An 18,967-nucleotide genomic window follows, 5' to 3' on the forward strand; every position below is an offset into this window, starting at 1 on the left:
GCGACGGGCGCGTCCGTCTGTCCCGCGGGCAGCCGGCCTCGAGCGCGTGCCGGGGCTGCCCTGGACACCCGCCCGCCCGGGTCCGCGGGCCCCGTTCCCGGCTCCGAGACGCCCGGTGTGCGGGCTCCCGCCGGCCGCTCTCGCGTCCTCGGCGCGGCCCGGCGACTGCTCGGAGGCGCCTGCACCGCGGGGTCCCCGCTGCACCGTGGGGTCGCCGCTCCGGACGGCGCGCGCCCGGAGAGCCCCAGGGGCGCCCCTTGTCCCGGGCAGCGGCCGCAGGGCGCACGGGCCTCTCCCGCACCCGCAGCCCGCCCTCCCGGGCGCCCCACCGGCTTCCCGGCCCCCTTCGGGCGAGCGAGGGCGCCGGGTCGCCAAGTGTCCTCCCGCTGCAGGCCCGCGAGGGCAGGACGCGCGCTGGCCCGACGCGCCGCGCCTCCTCTTCGCACCGACGGAACCGACCTTCCCCAACCCTAACCCTGCGGCGAGGGGCCGTGACCTCGGAAGGCCTCCCTGGCGGCCAGTGAGCGAGGAGAGCTTCGCGGAGTGCGTCCCGGGGCGGTTCCCGGGGCCGAGGACGGGTTTCGGGGTGTGGGGCCGTCTTCTCCCCGGGCCTCGCTCGCGTCCCCCGTTCCGACTTCGCCCCCGTCTGCTTCGCGTCTGACACGTTTCCAAGGGGAAGAAATGTGCCCGTTTTGAGGTCGCCCGTTTCTCAGCGCTGGATTTCTCCAGACGTCTCGGAATCGAGGTTCGCGGGCGGTGGGCAGGAGGCACTGCCCTCCCTGTCAGTCGCGCTGCCCCTGCGGCCCAGAACGGGGTCCCCTGTGGCATGTCAAGGCTTTCGGTACCAGGGATGGCCCGTCAGATGCAGGGTCGGCCAGCCCTGGGATTCTCCTGGGCCTGCAGGTCGGGCCTCTGTCCTCCAGCTCCTAAGCCCCCACCCCGTGCGAAGCGCTAGGCCGCCACCGGCAACAGGATTTCCTCAGCGGCGGGGTTTTTAGCTTCCGAGTGGACTCCATGTAGGGCAGCCTTACCCGTGCCCGGCCGAGCGCATTGCCCACTCCCACCGCCAACCTCCTGCCTCAGGACCCAGCCCACGGGACCCAGTCTCCCCTCTCTTTCTGGTCCTGTCACTGTGGGGTCTTCAGGCACTGCTGTGTCTTTTGTTCCCTATGTCCATAGCTTACAAATCCATTATGACTATGTGACGCAGTGTGTGCAACATAAACTAACAGATTCTAGACTCCTCTTGACTAAATATTTTCATGAATTACTTTCTCAATGCAAAAACTTACTTACTGGGACGCCTGGGTGGCTCAGATGGTTGAGCCTTCAGCTCGGGCATGATGCCAGGGTCCTGGGGTAGAGCCCCAGGTGGAGCTCCCTGCGCAGTGGGGAGCCTGCTTCTCCCTCTCCCTCTGCTTGCTGCTCCCCTTGCTTGTGCTCTCTCTCTAACTAATAAATAAATCTTTTTAAAAAATAAATGAAAAAGATAAAAACATTTAAAAAAAAGTTATCAAAAAAAAGTTAATATTCTTAAGTAATTGCTCCAACTTTCTGGTTCCCATTTGTTACTTTTGCTGCTTTTTATGTGGTTTGAAAGAGGCCACTTTGTGGAGACCACAATCAAAGGACACAGGGACCTCCTATTTGCAGGAGGAACGTGTGGCCACTCGTTCTCTTCCGCAGACTCTCTGCTGTCTGTGACTTGGGCCACCGTGGGACACGTGCAGATGTCAGCTGAAGTTCTGGGCAGATCCTGGCAGGAGCTGGGTGGCCCTCTGTGCTGCTCAGGTGGACAGCTCAGCTGAGAGACTGTTTACAGATGTGTGGGTAGGAAGAAAGCCAAAGCAGTTCACGGGGCTCCTGCTGACAGGTCTACGGAAAACCCCGAGCTCCTCCGGGCTCCGAGGGACGGGAAGGGAAGGAGCGCTACTGGAAGCAGGCGGAGCCCAGGAGCCAGACCACCCCCCAACCCGGAGGCACGGAGACTACAGAGCAGGGGGCAGCACACTGCTCACAGGTAGAATCTTCTTTCGCCTGTTTGTTTAGCTAGAGCCACACTGTTCTACCCACGGATTACCTATGTGGGCTTCCCGGCTGCAGCCGTGAAGTTGGGGAGGCCTTACAAAGGGCGCATGCCGCAAAGCCTGTGTGGCCCTTTACAGGGAAGGCTTGCCGACCCGTCACAGGGGCGCATGGCCTTGCTAACACCTGGGGACGGGAGGGGGTGGGCACTGACAGCACAGGTATGGTGGGTTTCTATGGGGACAGCACTTCCCTAGAGCAGTCCCCGAAGGAAGGCGTAATCAGAAGTTAATGGAGGGCGTGGAGTGACCGAGATACTTGATCGATCTTTAGGAAGGCATGGAAGGACTTTAAAAAAAAAAAAAAGCACGGGTAGGGAAAGAGCGAACAAATAAGATGATGGAGTTCCACCGGTCTGTGTGCTTTGAGTGTAAGGAGACCGAGTGCGCCAAGGAGGAGTCACGTCAGACCAGACGACAAAGGAAATCCAAATACAAGCCTGAGGTCTAAGAGGCTTCCCACGGAGAAGCAGAAAGTGGCAGGGACAGACGATCTAGACCACGCGATCACTGGCCGTGGTCACGCATCTGGGAGTGTCCCTCACCTCGGCAGACACGGACCCGGAGACACAGCATCGGTACACAGCTGCCCTGGGTCACAGCCAGAGCTCGAACCCAGGCTCCAAAGGCCATGTGTAGCTTCTAGACCAGAGCTGCTGGGTGAGCTTGGAAGAGAATGCTGACCGCCCGAGCTTGAACTCCCGGCGGAAGCAGGTTGGCGTGTCATTTCTTCTCATGCAAGGGCACAGGCCACCCAAGGAGAATGCCATTCAGCTGACTGTGCGCTGTTTAGTAGAAGCCCCACCTTTGTGAAATTACTTGCAAGCATGAAGGTTTTTGCTAGTAGAGAAGCAAATAGTTTCCGTCCAGAAGAAAATAGAACATGATGGGGCATAGTGTATTGTCCTCGGGATATCAACCACTTTTGTGTCTAAATCAGCACCTGAGCCCAACGTCGGTGATTTCTAGGTCCTGAAAAACTCTGAGGCCGTCTTAAGGTCTTACTCATTGTATTTTCCTCCATAAGTTTGTACTTGACTCATAAGTTTGTAAAATTTTGGCACAAACACATGTATCCACATGAGACTTACTTGACCTCTTCAAAAATTACACTTTAGCTCTTCCTGTTCCCCACCGTGGCACAGGATCTAGATGAAAAGGAGAACCACACGTGAGACCATCACGTCCACAAGCTCTGCCTCCACGCTTATGTGGAGGACAATAGAGAAGGACTGAGCCAGGCTGCAGGCCAGACCCTGTGTTCTCCAGAGGTAGATAGGCCATCAGACCCTTGGCAGAAAAATGAAAAGATTGTCTGCTGGCCCAGGGCAAAAGAAACCTGGAGAAAGTCCTAAAGGTGCAGGAGTATGAGTTAAGAAAAAAATAACTTCTCTGATGCTGGAAACTTTGGCTTTGGGATCCAGGAGCACACCGATCTGGGGGCAAATGTGACCCAGGCACTGGTAGGTGCGTCCTGGAGTCCGTGGTGCTACATGTGCCTGTTTCTGCATCACAGGCAGGAAGCCCGGACCCGCAGCACCACAGGGGCCAAACACAGACTCAGCAAAGAGGCCACGTGCTGGTCCCAGCAGGTGTGTGATGGGATCAACTGCCCTGGCAGATAAATTCCCATTTCTATCCAGAGGACCAATAAAAACTTCTCAGTGAAATGTTTTTTGAAAAAGGGTACTTGAACAAAAAGAAAGATTTTCGAATGTCAAAGAAGAGCTTCATTATTTTTTAAATAGTTGACAGTGGATATCATATCATATCATGGAATTCAAATGTCATTCAGTACATTTTAAAAAGTGATGTCACTGGGGTGGCTCAGTCCACTGAGTGTCTGACTCTTGATTTCAGCTCAGGTCGTGGTCCTGAGCCCCACATCCGGCTCTGCACTGAGCAGGGGAAGAGCTGAGCGGAGAGAGAATCTCAAGCAGGCTCTGCACTGAGCAGAGCCTGCTTGAGATTCTCTCTCCGCTCAGCTCTTCCCCTGCTCGTCGTGCAACTAAACAAATAAAACCTTCTACAAAAAGGTGATGTCACAGTTCCATTTTTAAAACTAAATGGAACAGGCTAAAAATGGGACATTTCTAACTATTCCCAGTTTCAGTGTAACTATTCCCAGTTAGAGGAACAACATTTAGCTATCCGTACAATCCGAGTGAAGGCATCCATCCTTTCCCAAAGTTCTTTTGGGGGTGGGGGGGGTCACTGTGCACAAAAGTTTGAAGACTGCTATTGCAAGGCACAATAGTTTTAGAAAAAGTACCATGAAAGATGAGTCTTGTGAAACGCGGTCTTTGAGTGCGTCACGAGGGGCCCGTTTTAGCGCGCGTTATGTCCTACTGATGCTTTCTTTGTTTTGTTCTCCAGGGCTCTGCTCCACGCGTGTCCTCCTCTTGCAGTAGCTGTGGCGTCAAGGCATGAAGCTTTCGGCAGGTACCTTCACTCTCACCCTCTCTACCCCGCGTCCAAGTTCACAACATCTCAACACAGAGCGAGGTACGAGACTTCCAACACCACGTGTCACCCCTTGAAAGGCTAACTACCCTCGTGACATGTGACGCCTGGATCTGTCATAAAGGGAGGAAAATGTAACTGTAACACAATAAGGTTTCGTTCATCTTACCACGCGGTGCCCTCACGTTAATTACAGCAAGCTCTTAATTTAAAAACCTGTATTTTGTGCAGAATTCGTTCCAGTATTTCATTTGCTGAAAGAAGAATTTTGAGTCGACCATAAAATGTGTGTACATGAGCATGTGTGCCAGTGTGCAAATGGGTGTGTGCACACATGGCCCTCCCAGGGCACGCACGACTCCAGCTGCACCCTGGCGGCCCACGCCCCTGCCACTGAGCTCTGTCTGGTACAGGATCAGCTGCGGTGCGTGGGGACAGATGTGCCTAGAAGAGTCCTGGTTTTCCTTAAACCACGCATTCAATTACTATTCTAATGAACCATAGACACTTCAACTATTCCATCAAAATGGGGGAAATGTAATGAATAGCTTCTCACAGAGAGTTTCAAAGGATTGCCTAAGAAATAAATGGACCCCTAGTCAATGCTTCAGAGTCCCATTCGGGTCACTTGGGGTACGGGGTCCATTCAGCTGTCCTATATCAACAGCTGTGTGCCCAACAAGGCCTGTCCACCTGGAACTTTAACACTGGTGAACCTCTTCCAGACACAATGCCATAGTCTCGGTGACACACATGGGAACTCCAGAAGAAACACATTCTTGTCTCCTCCTTGTCTCTGCCATGTCAGGCACATGAAGCTAATTCCTTAAATTCTTTTTTTTTTTTTTTAAAGATTTTATTTATTCATTTAACAGACAGAGATCACAGTAGGCAGAGAGGCAGGCAGAGAGAGAGGAGGAAGCAGGCTCCCCGCTGAGCACAGGGCCCGATGCAGGGCTCGATCCCAGGACCCCGGGATCATGACCTGAGCCGAAGACAGAGAATTTAACCCATGGAGCCATTCAGGCGCCCCATAATTCCTTAAATTCTTAATGAGAAGTTACCCACAGAGAGTACCCTTATCGCAAACTGGGCAGCCCACCAGTATTGTGTAGAATATTTTCTTTTTTAATTTATTTTCAATAAAATGTTTTTGTCACTGCAGTAGAGTGAACACACAATGTTACGTTAGTTTCAGGTGTGCAGCACAGTGATTCAACACCCCTATACATGACTTACTTTTACCATGAAATGCTAATTACAATATTATTATTGATGGCACTCCCTCTGCTTTACTCTTTATCCCTGTGACTTATTTATTTGACCCCTGGAAGTTTGGACTCTTGATCCGCCCCCCATCACCCCTGCTGGCAGCCCTGCTTTGTTCTCTGTGTCCTGCTCCAGGCTCACCTCGTCCGGCCGAGGGCACATGTCAGGCCCCCACGTTGTGCTGACAGCCCGCTGCCTTGCCCAGCGGGAACATTACCTGCTGGGGGATGAGAGCTATTTGGGGATGAGTGTCCCGTTCTGACAAACCCCATCCGCATTCTCAGAGCTGGCTTTGTACTGGGCATCTGGCCATGGTTTTCAAGGTGCAGGCTTGGACAAGCGTTCCCCCTGGCCGTGGCTGGTCTGGTCTGGGGGCTCCCCCTCTGGCTCCCCTCAATCCCAGGGTCAGCACTGCACTTCTCGGGCCCTCTGTCATTTTTCCAACTGGCCTTGACCGCAGCCACAAGGGGCTGGAGAATGTCAAGGCACCCCCCACCCCTTGGCTCAGTGTAGGCACAAGGGAGTCTCTCAGCAAATACTGTTGGAATGAGTGGCCGTCCCATCTCATTACAGGACACTGTGCCCACGGTGCTACAGGCTACTCATTTCCCCTCCTCCTGTGATGCCTCTGCCACTCTCCAGTCATTGTCACGCGGAAGCAGGTGCCATCTCTCTGCCTCTCCTGGGACATTCCAGCATGTGAGCTGGTCTGTGCGAGTCCTCAGGACACACCAAAGGCTGTGTTTCTCCCTCTTTCTGGCTGACTCTCCGAGTCCCAGGGACCTCCGATCTCCTAAGATGTCACGCATCTTTGAAAGTGGATCTGTGACTTCGGTGAAGGCGAGGGGAGCTACATGAGATGCCCCCAAGTCAGAACTAAAGGCGTCTCTCATCTGTAACTGCCTGCTCTGCACTCCAAACTCCCTGCTCACACAGGAGAGGAGAGGAGAGGTAGTAATTATTTATAATAACTTTATTAGGTATAATTTGCATCGACCCTCTGAAAGCATCGCACGCACCTCCGAGAGCTGCGTCGTGAATGCAAGCACCCGTCCTTGACCCTGCCCGGTCTTCCCCGTGCACAGCAGTAGCCCTTTCTTCCTGGGAAGGACAGGTACAATTTGTCACCACACAAATTATACATACTTGCTGTTGACATTCTTTTATCAGATAAATTACTTGTACTTATTATGCTGATGGCGGTTTTCATGAAATTTTCACATTATGAAAGTCTGAGTTTAGGCTGACACAGAGCATGCCGGCTGTCTTTTGACCACGGGCACAGAGATGCTCATTCTGACAGCACGTGTCTGTGCCTCTTCTCTGGGATGAAAGCTGACATTCTTAGCCCCCAGCGATGCAGCTCGGAGCCTCCACTTGGCCGTCGTCGCATGTGGTGGTGGCGGGGTGGGGGGGGGGGACCTGAACACAGACGCCCTCTGGAAAGGCAGGAAGCGATGTCCAAGTGTCACGCCAGCAGGTCTTACTCACGAGAAGCTTTGCAAAACATGCTGCTGACATTACGAACCTGCCTGGGAAGGTCCTACTCTTGATGACAAAGAAACGTAAAATTCGATCCCAAAAAGCACTCATTACTGTTTTTCTTTTAAAAGGGGGAAGGATTGGGGCACCTGGGTGCCTCAGTGGGTTAAGCCGCTGCCTTCGGCTCGGGTCATGATCTCGGGGTCCTGGGATCGAGTCCCACATCTGGCTCTCTGCTCAGCAGGGAGCCTGCTTCCCTTCCTTTCTCTCCGCCTGCCTCTCCATCTACTTGTGATTTCTCTCTGTCAATTAAATAAAATCTTTAAAAAAAATAATAAAAGGGGGAAGGATAAAACTTTAAATATTTTTCAAAGATTAATTTATCTATTTTAGAGAGAGAGAGAGAGAGAGCTTGAGTGGGGGGGGGGGCAGAGGGAGAGTCTCCAGCAGACTCCCGCTGAGCGTGGAGTCCAGTGCAGGGCTGCATCCCATGACCCCGAGATCATGACCTGACCCCAAACCACAAGTCCAATGCTTAACTGGCTGTGCCACCTAAGCACCCCTAAAACATTTTTTTTGAAAATTTTATTTATTTATTTGGCAGAGAGAGTTCACAAGCAGGCAGAGAGGCAGGCAGAGAGAGAGAGAGAGAGAAGCAGGCTCCCTGCTGAGCAGAGAGCCCGATGTGGGACTTGATCCCAGGACCGCGAGATCATGACCTAAGCCGAAGGCAATGGCTTAACCCACTGAGCCACCCAGGCATCCCTAAAACATTTTTTTAAAACGGAAGGTCTTCTTCCCTCACCAGAATAATTCGTGCTCGGACAGAAGGGCAAAGAGGAGACAGTGCGGGCTCAGTGCTGGCGCCCCAACCTCGCGGTGTCGCTGGTGTCGGCCACCTGCTGACCGGCCTCCTGAAGCCTGGCCTCCTCACCTGCCTGGTGGGGACAGAGGCGCCTGCCACCATGCTGTCAAGACAAGTTACTGACAGCCCACGTGTTAAGCGTTTAGATTAGTGCCTGCTACAAAGACAGCAATTTTAGGGTGGGGCTATCATCTTTTTATGATTATCAAAAAACAAAAAAGTCTCCCCTCACCCAAAAACGGCCACTGGGAAATGGGGCACTGGCCTCATGTGCAGGTATTAGGACCAAGGGGCGCCTGCTTTGGCTCACTCAACCGCAGGGCGGGACCTGTGTGAAAGCGCAAAGAACATGCTATGTTCTCCCTCCCAGAGACGAAATTCTGGGTGGGCGATGGCACCCCCTGGACCGGTCCCCCGGAGGGACCCCGGTGCTCTGCGCTCTGCAGGATGACAGAGACACACGAATGAAACAGAGGACAGTAGGACGGCCCCCACCATTAGGATCTGTTTAATTCACTTGTTTATTTGGTGCCTTAAGCTGGATTCAACAGACTTCGCAATGTTTTCAGTGAGATGGTATAAATAATTTCTTTTTTAAAAAACTTTTTCAAATTGGATGAGTGATGAGTCGGTCTATTTCTTTCTCACTGGATCAGAAGTAGGATATGGAGGGGTTGGGTCTGGAGAGAGAACTGCGGTGGGAACAGCAGCAGAAGTGTTACAGGTGGTCTCAAGGATCCATGTGGACGATACATTGTGGCGATCCCGCTGGGCGGTCCGCGGGCACTGTTACATGTGTCGTAACATTGGAGGAATTCAGGGGGCTTGACAGGTTGAAGGGACAAGCACATCCGCACACCTCAACGGTTGCTGACCCAGTCAAGAACAGATGAAAGTTATGAACTGGTCAGAAGACATGACTTTCTTTTGGAAAACGTGATTGGTTAAACTTGCCTGGACTTTATTCTGTATGTAATACAAGAGACCGGGTGACTTTGAAATGAGACCATTGCAGAAGTCCCATGGAGGGCAGCCCTTTACAGGGTCCCGTGCGGTAAAGCCATGACCCTGACGCGTGCACGTGCGAGCGCGCAAACTATATCAAGTCGTATGCCGGCCTCTGGAAGATGGGTGCTTGGGTCGTGTCAGGTACGGCTCAGAAATCACAGAGCCCAACGGAGGTTCCAACACTGTGGATGAGCGAGGCAGTGACCCCTGCGTCATCACTCGGTTTGTGACAGTGGCCTGACCAGGCAGTTGGGAAGCATCACGTGGGCCCAGAAATGCTCGAGACACAAGAGCGACAAGACCCCTGTTTAGTCACCTGGACAAGATCTCATGGGGCTTCTTTTTTGTAGGGTTAGCGAAGGAAGTTCTAGTAGAAAAGATTCTCATTATGGGCATGTGGTTAATCACACTGAAAGGGAATCTTTCTCAGACCCCGTGTTGTATGATTCCACTTCTGTGAAACGTCCAGAACCCATGCCTCTCTGGAGATAGTGAGGAGATTAGTGCTTGCCTGGGGCTGGGGGTGGGGAGGGCGAGTGGTGGGCTGCTAACAGGCACTGGTCCCGTTGGGGGCTGCAGAGAAGCTTCTAAAGTGAGCTCGTGCTGATGGCCTGTGAGTGCACGAAAGCTGCTGGACGTACATTGTGCTGGGTTCTCAGGAATAGAATTTACGCCTCAGTGAGGATGTGAAGCGAAATTTCCTTCTGTCTGACGTCTGCGGGGCTCTGATTTACTGCGAGGCCATCATTTGCTGGGCTGTCCAGGCCATGAGTTTGGTGTTTGGTCCAATTTCCAGGGCGGGTTGTTTACAGCTAAGCACATTTATATGGGCGAAATGAGACGCACATATTAATTGTGCACAAGAATTCATAGAGCTAGTCACTGCTCCTTTGATGTCAGAATGCAAAAATGCTTTACTGGCTTTCATTTTTAAAACTAGAAGGTTTGGTGTGGCACTTTCAGATATTTCGCGGCAAAACTGTCATGTTTTTTACTCCAGATGTTGTCTTACTCTATAATACCACTGTAAGTCAGGAAACACAAGGCTACAGCCTAGCGTCTGCTGTTCTTACGTGTCAAACAACACATCATCGCACTGTCTTTGCTTTCCATCTTTAGCTAATTGCGAATCTTCTCAATTCTACTTTAGGAACTTAATATTATGGTCAAGCTGTGAGTGCAGTCAGAGCCAAAGTCCCTGGAACTCTGAGAATGCTTAGCCGGGCTGCACTTCGGGGGTTTCCAGAGCACGGGGGACAGGCCAGCCTTACTTACTTTGACGTCTGAGGCCCCATGGGCTCGTCCTCCTTATCCTCCCGACTGCTGTGGGCCATACCACACACTCGAAGGGAACGCACGGCACTCCCAGGACCAGACGTGCGCAAGCTTGTCCAGACGCTGTCCATCTGTCCCTCGGCTCTCCCTCCCTGCGGCTGGCCTCTGGGGACAGCCTGCATCCTGCTCTGTGAGTTAGGGCCATCAGAGGCTCGGCTTTGCCTCTGTCACCTTGCTAAGTTTCACACTCTCAGCCTCGAAGGAGCTGTGGCAGAGCCTGGTGGAGTGAGCCAGAGTGGGAGCCCAGAGGAGACGGGGCCGAGCCCTCACTGGGGCTGGCCAGGCTGGGCCTCTGTGGCCTTTGCTGTTTGTGAAGGCTCATCTGGCTGTGTGGAGACCAGCACGGGCTGGCCGGTGGGCACAGAAGCCTGGGCATGGTGGCAGTAGGGAACGAGGGGCTGGCCTCACAGTGCTGGGGTCAGACGCGAGGGGCTGGCCTCACAGTGCTGGGGTCGGACGTGAGGCCCATCCTACCTGGACATAATCCAAAAGCAGGGTTGTGGCCAAAGGGCTGCCATGCGGGAACGACCAGGAACCTGTGGGGCCAGGACAAAGACAAAGACCCTCAGAGAGAGCTTCCAGGCCGGGTAGAGACAGAGTCCACGAGCACCAGAGTGGCCGAGCGCCAGCCGTAGGCTCACCTCTCCCTCCCCTACACAAGACAAGTAAAATCTCTTCAGTTACCATCATGGAAAAGGTGTGTGGTTTAGACTTTTCTTGGCTTTTTAAAGGAATTGCTTCTTTAAAAATTCCAGCTGGGGGAATTGTTTGCATGCCCGGTTCATGCCCTGAGTGGTATTGGCGCCCTCCGCCCGCACCTCGGCCTCCTCCTCCTCCTCGAAGCCCACTCTTCCTCCAGACGCGGCCGTCTCCCCAGGCCCTCCTGACCAGGCTCCCTCCTCGGAGTCCCTGCTCCTCACCAGGCCGGACGGGCCATGGGCATGCAGCCCAGACAGACTGTGATTCGAACTACTTCACGCGCCCTGTTGTGCATCAGAGTGTGGACGTGTTGGCGGCCGGGGCAGAGGCGGGGGCTGCTGGTGGGCGTGGGCGCGGGTCCTCGGCTTTTGGCCACTCCCATGGTGCACCTGACCCTCCCACAACAAGCCCCTTGGTCCTCAAGCCCTGTTCCCAGAGGTCCTGGCATGGAGCATGCTCTAGGGTCTTCTCTGTCCCTTTCCCAATGCCATCACCTTCATGACAGTCTCGTGCTATGGACAGAGTCCGTGTCCCCCCAAACTCACGAGTTCAAACTTCTCCCCAAAGTGATGGTGTGAGGAAGCAGGGCCTTTGGGACGTGGTCCAGTCCTCAGGGTGCTCGCGGATGGGTAGTGCCCTCATAAGAGGCCCTAGAGAGCTCCCTTGTCCTGGTCAGTCACACGAGGACACCTCAGGAAGACGGACATGTAGGAAGGAAGTGGGCTCTCCACACGGGGAATCCACCAGTCCCCAGCCTGTGGTGACCGGCGGCCGCTGCCTACGGCCGGCAGGTAGAAGCTGTCCCCCGGTGCCCGCACACCCACAGGACGCCTCTCACACCACCGTCAGCTTTGCGTTTCGCTGTCTACACAGTTGTCTTACCGTCGCATGCATCTCATTCAGCCTGTTCTCTCTGGCGACACGAGTGCCTAAGAAATACCTGTGGCACTGAATCGTGACACCGCCTCTTCCTCCCCGTTCCGTGCAGCGCGGCTCTCTGCACCGCAGGAACGCCACCGGGCCGGCCTTGATCTGTCTTCACCGTCACTGTCCACACGAGCGCGGGCCTCTCCTATCAAGCCCCCATGCTGGTTTTCAGTGTGTCTCCCTGTCGTGGTGTCAGAGTCACTCTAATTCTGTTTTAGTAGTCAAATGGAATAAACCAAATAATTAAACCTTTTCCTTTGGTATGTTCAGAGAGTCTAAAATTAGCAAGTTGTTATGATGGGCAATTTTCAGGTATGTCTGACGCATCTGTAAAAATTCGGGTGGGCCTTAGCATAACCATCCCAGGGGCCAAGTACCCTGAAGGGGTGGCCTGTGGACTCAGCCATGCAGCCAAGGCTGGACACCGCTCGCTCCATGCTCTCCCTTCCAGAGGAAGATGCTCCTGCTACACCAACCTGCCCAACACTGTACCTTTGTTTTGTGAAAATGCACTGGACAGATGCTTACTATTACGAATGTCATCACACCTGCCACAGCTCTTCCTGCTGAAAATTTTAGGAAAGAATTTTGACGGTGGAAACGTAACACCCAACAGAGAGTGTGACACATTTATTTTCAGGTGTATTTTAAGGCACGGTGATGCCTTCATTAAATTTAGGTGCGAATATAGCTCAGTGTCCCAGAATGAATGCCCTGCAGCGGGTCACCTGGGTCTCCATCTCTTGTCTCCCACTTACCTGCCCACCCGCGAGCAGGTTTTAAACTCTGAGTATGTTTCTGTACCGGAAGAACGGGAATGGAGGGAGTCCCAACTTGGGAGATGTATTTGAGGACTAAGTGGGAGAATGCGCAGCGTCTGGCCCGGTGCAGACACACGGCGAGCTCGCGGCCATGGCAGCTTCCCTGTGTCCGCTCAGCCTGGACGTGGACACCCCTTCATGGCCACCGCTGCTGGTTTATTTTGCCCAGATGTTTGCAGGCCGAGCACCAGGCCGCACCTCAGCTCCATCTTATAAGACACGGAGATGCGAGACAGGGCATCAGAGTGACATGACGATCTCGAGCCTCTGCTGACGTCACACGAGATCCCTGCGACCTCAGCGGCACCCACTCTTGGTAGAGTGCACCCCAACCCTTCTCCTCTTCCCTTTATACAGGGCCGGTCATACACTTTTGTTGTTATGTTCCGTTACCTCAAGCTTGCTAATGCTTGACACTCCAGATCTCTCTCCTATAACAACAACAAAACACTCAAAATAAAAAAAACCTCATTAAAGAATATTAATACTCATGAATTACGAAAAACAAAAGGAGAAATTGCCCGGAACAAATTCCGATCACCCTTTGATTCTGTCCACTGACACGTATAATGACGGCTCCATTAGAGCCGCGTGGACCGGAAGGAGGTGGGTGCTCCCAGCCGCAGCTCTGCCCCCGGCCAGGTGATTCGGGCCCCCGTCGGCCTCAGGCAGCGCACTCACCAGTCCCCTGTCGGAAGCTGGATAATTGCCGGATGTACCGATTGGCACCCAGATTATTTTTCAGTGTGATACACAAACATATTATCACATGTTGACAGCTCTCTCTCCTTCCCAAAAGAAAAGACGGTGTGAAAAGATGGAGATTCAACAAGAAAAAAGTACAGGCTGTGATCGAGGCTTTCTGTAAGAAGCCGCGCTGCTTCAGGGGTTTGCTAGAGAATGAAAATGCAACATGTGCACGTTTCAACGCGGGCTCGCACCCATGAACACAAGCTCCTACGCACAGAACCACTATTGCTAGACATATTTAAAGGGGCTTTTAAACGTCACCTATGGACATAAATGCAGTTTTCTTGTATAAAGTTAACATTTTTTACCTTCGGCATTTTGTCCTCAAAAACTAGAGGTATCAGGGGACGCCTGAGGACGCCTGTTAGACCCGGACACTCTTATTTAACTTCATTTGCTGGCCAGCCCCGTGGGGCCCAGGGACATATTTTTCATTCCTGTGGTCATGTCCCCACCTCATGATGAAAACCTTAAGGACCTACGACCTTCCTAGTGGTCATGGGACCTTGGGGAGCATCTCACCCGCCAAAACCTCTGTCACAGGAGGTCCCACGTGAACAGGGTTGGGACAGTAGGTGGCAACCCCTCATTTTCAAAACTCATGTCATAAGGCAAGGCAAGACCACGGGCCCAGTGTGATATGCTCCTAATCCTTGTGTGTGTGCGTTTGTCTGTGTACAATGTGGACGCATCAGGAAAGGAAGGAAGTGCACGAAAATATCAGCAAAAACAAGACAAAACAAAAAAATAGTCCAGTCATGGGGATTGGGGTGTTTCCCCTTATTTGTCTGTTCATATTTACCACATTTCCTGCAGTGCACACGAATCACTCCAACTTGAAAAATTGGAAGGGAAATCTTTGTAAAATGAAATTTCATTGTGGGACATTTTTATTTATTTTTAAAGATTTTATTTATTTACTTAAGAGACTGAGAGAGAGAGCAGGAGTTGGGCAGGCAGAGGGAGAAGCAGGCTTCCTGCTGAGCAAGGAGCCCCATGGGGGGCTCGATCCCAGGAATCTGGGATCCCGGCCTGAGCTGAAGGCAGAGGCTTCAACGACGAAGCCCCCCAGGCGCACCTCTTTGTCTTTAACTTGCATAAGTCTGTGACAAGTCTTGGTGTGAATTTGGGTTTTTGTTGCTTTGTAGGTTTGTACCTTACCAATCTGGACAGTTTGCAGCTACTGCTTCTTGGAGCATTTCCCAGCCAGCCCTGTCCCTCGGACCCTCCAGTGGCGACGCGGCCCCGAGGCGCGCCTTCTCTTCGCTCCGCTTCTGTCTCTGCTTCTCTCTCCGCTTCTGTCTGTAGTTCGGACGGGGCCGATTCTCGAGCTGCGGCTTCCCGGCGTCCCCCTCCACTGTCTCCAAGTGGACGTTCGTTCCACTGGAGACCTTCCTGGTTCTTGCTAGGACGAGTGATTTTCGATGGCAGCCGGGACGGCTTCATGTAACGTCGTGAGCATCCGGACCTTATTTGAACCCAGAGCTTGGCTGCCTCTGCCTGGCACTGTGCCCGCAGCACAGGTGGACGGGCCGCCTCCCCTGTGCCGGGCGAGGAGCAGTCCGGGTCTGTGCTAGCCACCGTTGGCACCTGCTGGGGGCTCTGGCTGCCCGCCACGGTCACCACCACCACGAGGGGGGGGTGAGTGTCCACATTGCCACTCTAGAGGGTGGTCATTGCCTAGTAGTTGACCCGGCAGCGCCTCTCCTGGTCCTTGGGCTGAAGACCACAGCTCCCGCTGGGGCCCCTCTGTCTCTGCCCGGTGCTCTCTGGGCATCCAGCCCTCTAGCTCTGAGTCTGGGGAGGCCCGGAGCAGTCTCTGTCCACCGCACGGTCTTCTCAGGTGTGCTTTGCAGGTAACAGCCAGAGGGTTTTAGTCGTTCTAGAAGGAGAGCATGACATCTCTTCCTCCTGGAGGTGCGGCCCTGTCAGCGCTGCTTCCATGTCTCACCCATGCTGGCCGTTTTTAGCCTCCTAATCTTTTGATCGACAGAAGTCCTTAATTGTGATCATTTGTTTCCCTTTTCAGTTAGTAAGTTTTTATGTTCAGTTTTGAAAAACCTTCTCTTGGCTCATAACTGTACTGTAATCTGTGGAGTTTTCTGTATTTACTACTTTACTTTCTGCATTTCTGCCTCTCACCTGGGATTGAGGTTTGGGTTCGGCCTGGGGTACACAGAGCTCATGTTGCAGGTCTTTCCATCTGGACGCTCGATTTATGACAGAAGCAGCTCTGCAAAGCAGCACGGAATGAGTGTCCTGTGTAGTCAGTGAGGCTGGTCACTTGGGGACCCATACGGCACCCAGAAACACAGACCATCCCTCTGCATCCTGAGATCCTCCCCTTGAAATTCAGCGTTCTCTGGATTTTAGAGAAGTGGCGTGCTCCACATAGCGTCTGTCACAGAACATCTGCGGTGGTACCTGCTCTATGGTGGGGGACACGTAAATGCTCACAGCCCCGAAAACGCGTGTGCCTGTGTGTGTGTGTGTGTGCGCAAACACATGCACATGAGCACACACACACACACACACGCACGCACACACGGTCCCATGAGTAGCTGCCTGTTAGTTCAGGTCAGGTTCACCATCAGATAAATTCTAGAACCACTTCTGATTTCCGAAACACTTCACACTTATCAACAGTAACAGACTGTAGGTCCGCACTGGGAAGGGCGCTGCATGTTCTCCTCTCTGACCCATGGCCAAATGTCCCAACTTCTACAAAGTCGAGTCACCCCAGTGACCACAGTCCCCACTTCTACTGGGTGGCCTCATGGTGCTTTCGTGGGCACAGAAACACAGCAGTGGGGTATACCAACATCCATACGTCCACACCCTTCTGGGCAGGCTCCTACACAGGACTGGATTTCATGGCATTTCCCATGAACATTGCTCATTTCACATAAAAAAGAAAGCAGCACAATTTGTAGATGACCCCAATGGGAAATTTGGCAATTTAATTAAAAGCAGTTCTTGAGGCTGTATTTTTTTTTTTTTTCATTGTGACAACTTGGAAACCAGCAGCATCATATGCCAAGAGAGAGACGGGCAGCTGCTTTATCCCTAGCGGAACTTTCCCGAGAGTGTGCCTGAACTGGGCTGATTTGCGGCAGTGACCCCGGCAGCTGCTGAGTGAGAGAGCAGTGTCGTCACTGATCTTCGGTCGGACGTTTCCCGTCGAGATGCCAGCCACACCGGTTCTCAATGGGCGTCCCTCGCATGCTTCCGGCTTCTGGGCTCCCAACGTCACATTCGCTTCCGTCCTTGCTCTTAGAGGGGCGCATCGCAGCTGACGGTCCTTTGTCTCTCTCAGCATGTTAAGCTCGTCCCAGTTTCTTGTCAGTAAACCGCTGGGTGATATTTACGCCATACTACGTTGAAGCCAAGCTCACGGTCGACAGCCACGTCCTAAAACTCCTCTTTGGAGACATCAGGGCAAGTGGTTTTTCTAGATTCTCTGAATGTGTCTGGGCCCCAACCATCTGTCCCCGCTTCGGGCCACAGGCTTCCTTACTGGATGGACGGCCCTTACGGGATGGGCAGTCTCCTGATTGATCTGGAGCCGGTGTCCTCCGTGCCCAGCAGCCATCTTAGGTGGCACTGGGGCTCAGGTTCTAACGCGCGGACCACCTACGGTCATTGCTTTTCGAATGGTGGTCCACTTTCGTCGCAATTGCCTGCGACCATTTCTGAGACAGCGATTCTGCACCTAGACCCTAGATCTTACTTACTGGGACCTTTGGAGGGAGAGGTCGGAGTGCCTGACTATAAGTGAAGTATTCTCTCAAGTGGGCACCTCTACAATTTCCTTCTAGGAGGGCCCCAGTCGAGCTATGCAGCTAGTGACGAAGGTAGAGGGACTCGCCAAGGCACGGTATAACCAGTGCTCCGTGGTCACTGGGTCAGCTGTTGATTTGGAGTGGCCCCTCCTTTGGCATCACTCCCACTCCCAGCTCTGCTTCAAGGACTGACGTAGGGAGCCTTCCCAGGATGTCTCGAGGAGATGAGAGCCGTCCTTTAATGCCTTTCCCAAGGTTGTCTGAGCCTGGTTACGGGAAACCGGCCGTCATCTGTATTGGAAGGGGGGCACCCCGGCAGGGAGGGGGAGGTGGACAGGCTGAGTCTGAGTCCACGGTTACTTACATGGAACTCAGTCATCTCTGCATAGCCCAAGTTATCGATGGACAGTAGAATTTGAGCCACGTAGAGGGCCATGGAGTCCTTGCTGATCCTGAATGTGTACTGACAAGTTCCCAGACATCACCAACACCTTGCTCTGAGGTTGTTTTCCCCCATCCGCTTGTGAAAATCTGGGTGTGCTGCAGGGAGCTTATGCAAGCATGGGACGGCCGTGCAGGGCTGTCCGGGGTATTTGGGTTTAAAACCGGCAGGTGGGCAGTAGCAAAAGAAACGGCGTCCCGCTCTGCAGAAAGCCGGCGGATTTCACGATGCGGCTGCGGACGGAGCGTGGCTGCGCTCTAAGCCCCGACAGCCCTTTCACTCCGACTTCAGCGAGACGGCAGCACGCACGTCGGCCGGTTGCTTTTCCGCCGCAGAAATGAATACAGAGTGGCTTTCCCCGGACAGCGTGTGTACATGTCAGCCTTTGGACTGTCGCCGTGCCCGGCGTCTCGCAAGGCTGTGGTATGTGCGGTGCCACCAACATCTCCGCCCCACGACGACGGCGGCCCGCGGGTCGGTCACCCGCACACCGCTCTGGCTTGGTGGATGCCGTGGTCAGAGGAAGAGGGTCCGCGGCTCTGCAGACACAGATCTGCTCCCGAGCGCCGGCCTCGCAGGCCACCGCGCTCTGCTGGCCGGAGCCGCGTGCGGTTTATGGGGAGCCTCCGCGTCCCTGTTCCGGGAAGGCCTGGCTTCTCCTCTGACGGGTGCGTCGTGACGTGCACATCGGTGTCCCCCAGTACTCCTGCACCGTGGCCGGATGGCGGGTGTCAGCTGCGACTTCCCCTGGCGGCTTTGTCAGAGACAGAGACGCTGCGGAGTGTAGGCGGAATGACGTTTCGTGACCGTTGTTTCTAGAAACAGGCATCACTTTATCTAAGGAGAAAGCTTTCACGGCACAAATACGTATTTGAAAGGGCCACTGTTGGGGGAGTCTGAATGCACTTGTCAGCCAGTAGGGGGTCGGCTGGAGGCGCTCGCCTGGCTGACCACCACTCGTGGAGGTTCGCTCCCAGGGGGTCTGGAGGCCGCGCACGGTTTTACCCAGGGGCCGGAGGAACCGCTGTGGGTGCGTTTCT

At 53.6% G+C, this 18,967-nt stretch overlaps 1 long non-coding RNA gene across 5 annotated transcripts; it reads left to right on the forward strand.

The window, feature by feature from the left end:
• The first annotated feature begins 390 nt into the window (after window positions 1-390).
• On the forward strand, window positions 391-8,780 carry LOC131811454 (uncharacterized). 5 transcript variants are annotated; one of them, XR_009345948.1, is made up of 5 exons: window positions 391-745; window positions 1,687-2,020; window positions 4,461-4,589; window positions 6,390-6,930; window positions 8,107-8,780. It is a non-coding gene; the product is annotated as an uncharacterized LOC131811454 (long non-coding RNA). The 5 variants fall into 5 exon arrangements; XR_009345947.1 differs by having other exon boundaries at window positions 6,390-6,767; XR_009345945.1 differs by having other exon boundaries at window positions 6,390-8,780.
• The last annotated feature ends 10,187 nt before the right edge of the window (window positions 8,781-18,967 follow it).

Source organism: Mustela lutreola, chromosome 11, assembly GCF_030435805.1.
Source record: "Mustela lutreola isolate mMusLut2 chromosome 11, mMusLut2.pri, whole genome shotgun sequence".
Classification (NCBI taxonomy): Eukaryota; Metazoa; Chordata; class Mammalia; order Carnivora; family Mustelidae; genus Mustela; species Mustela lutreola.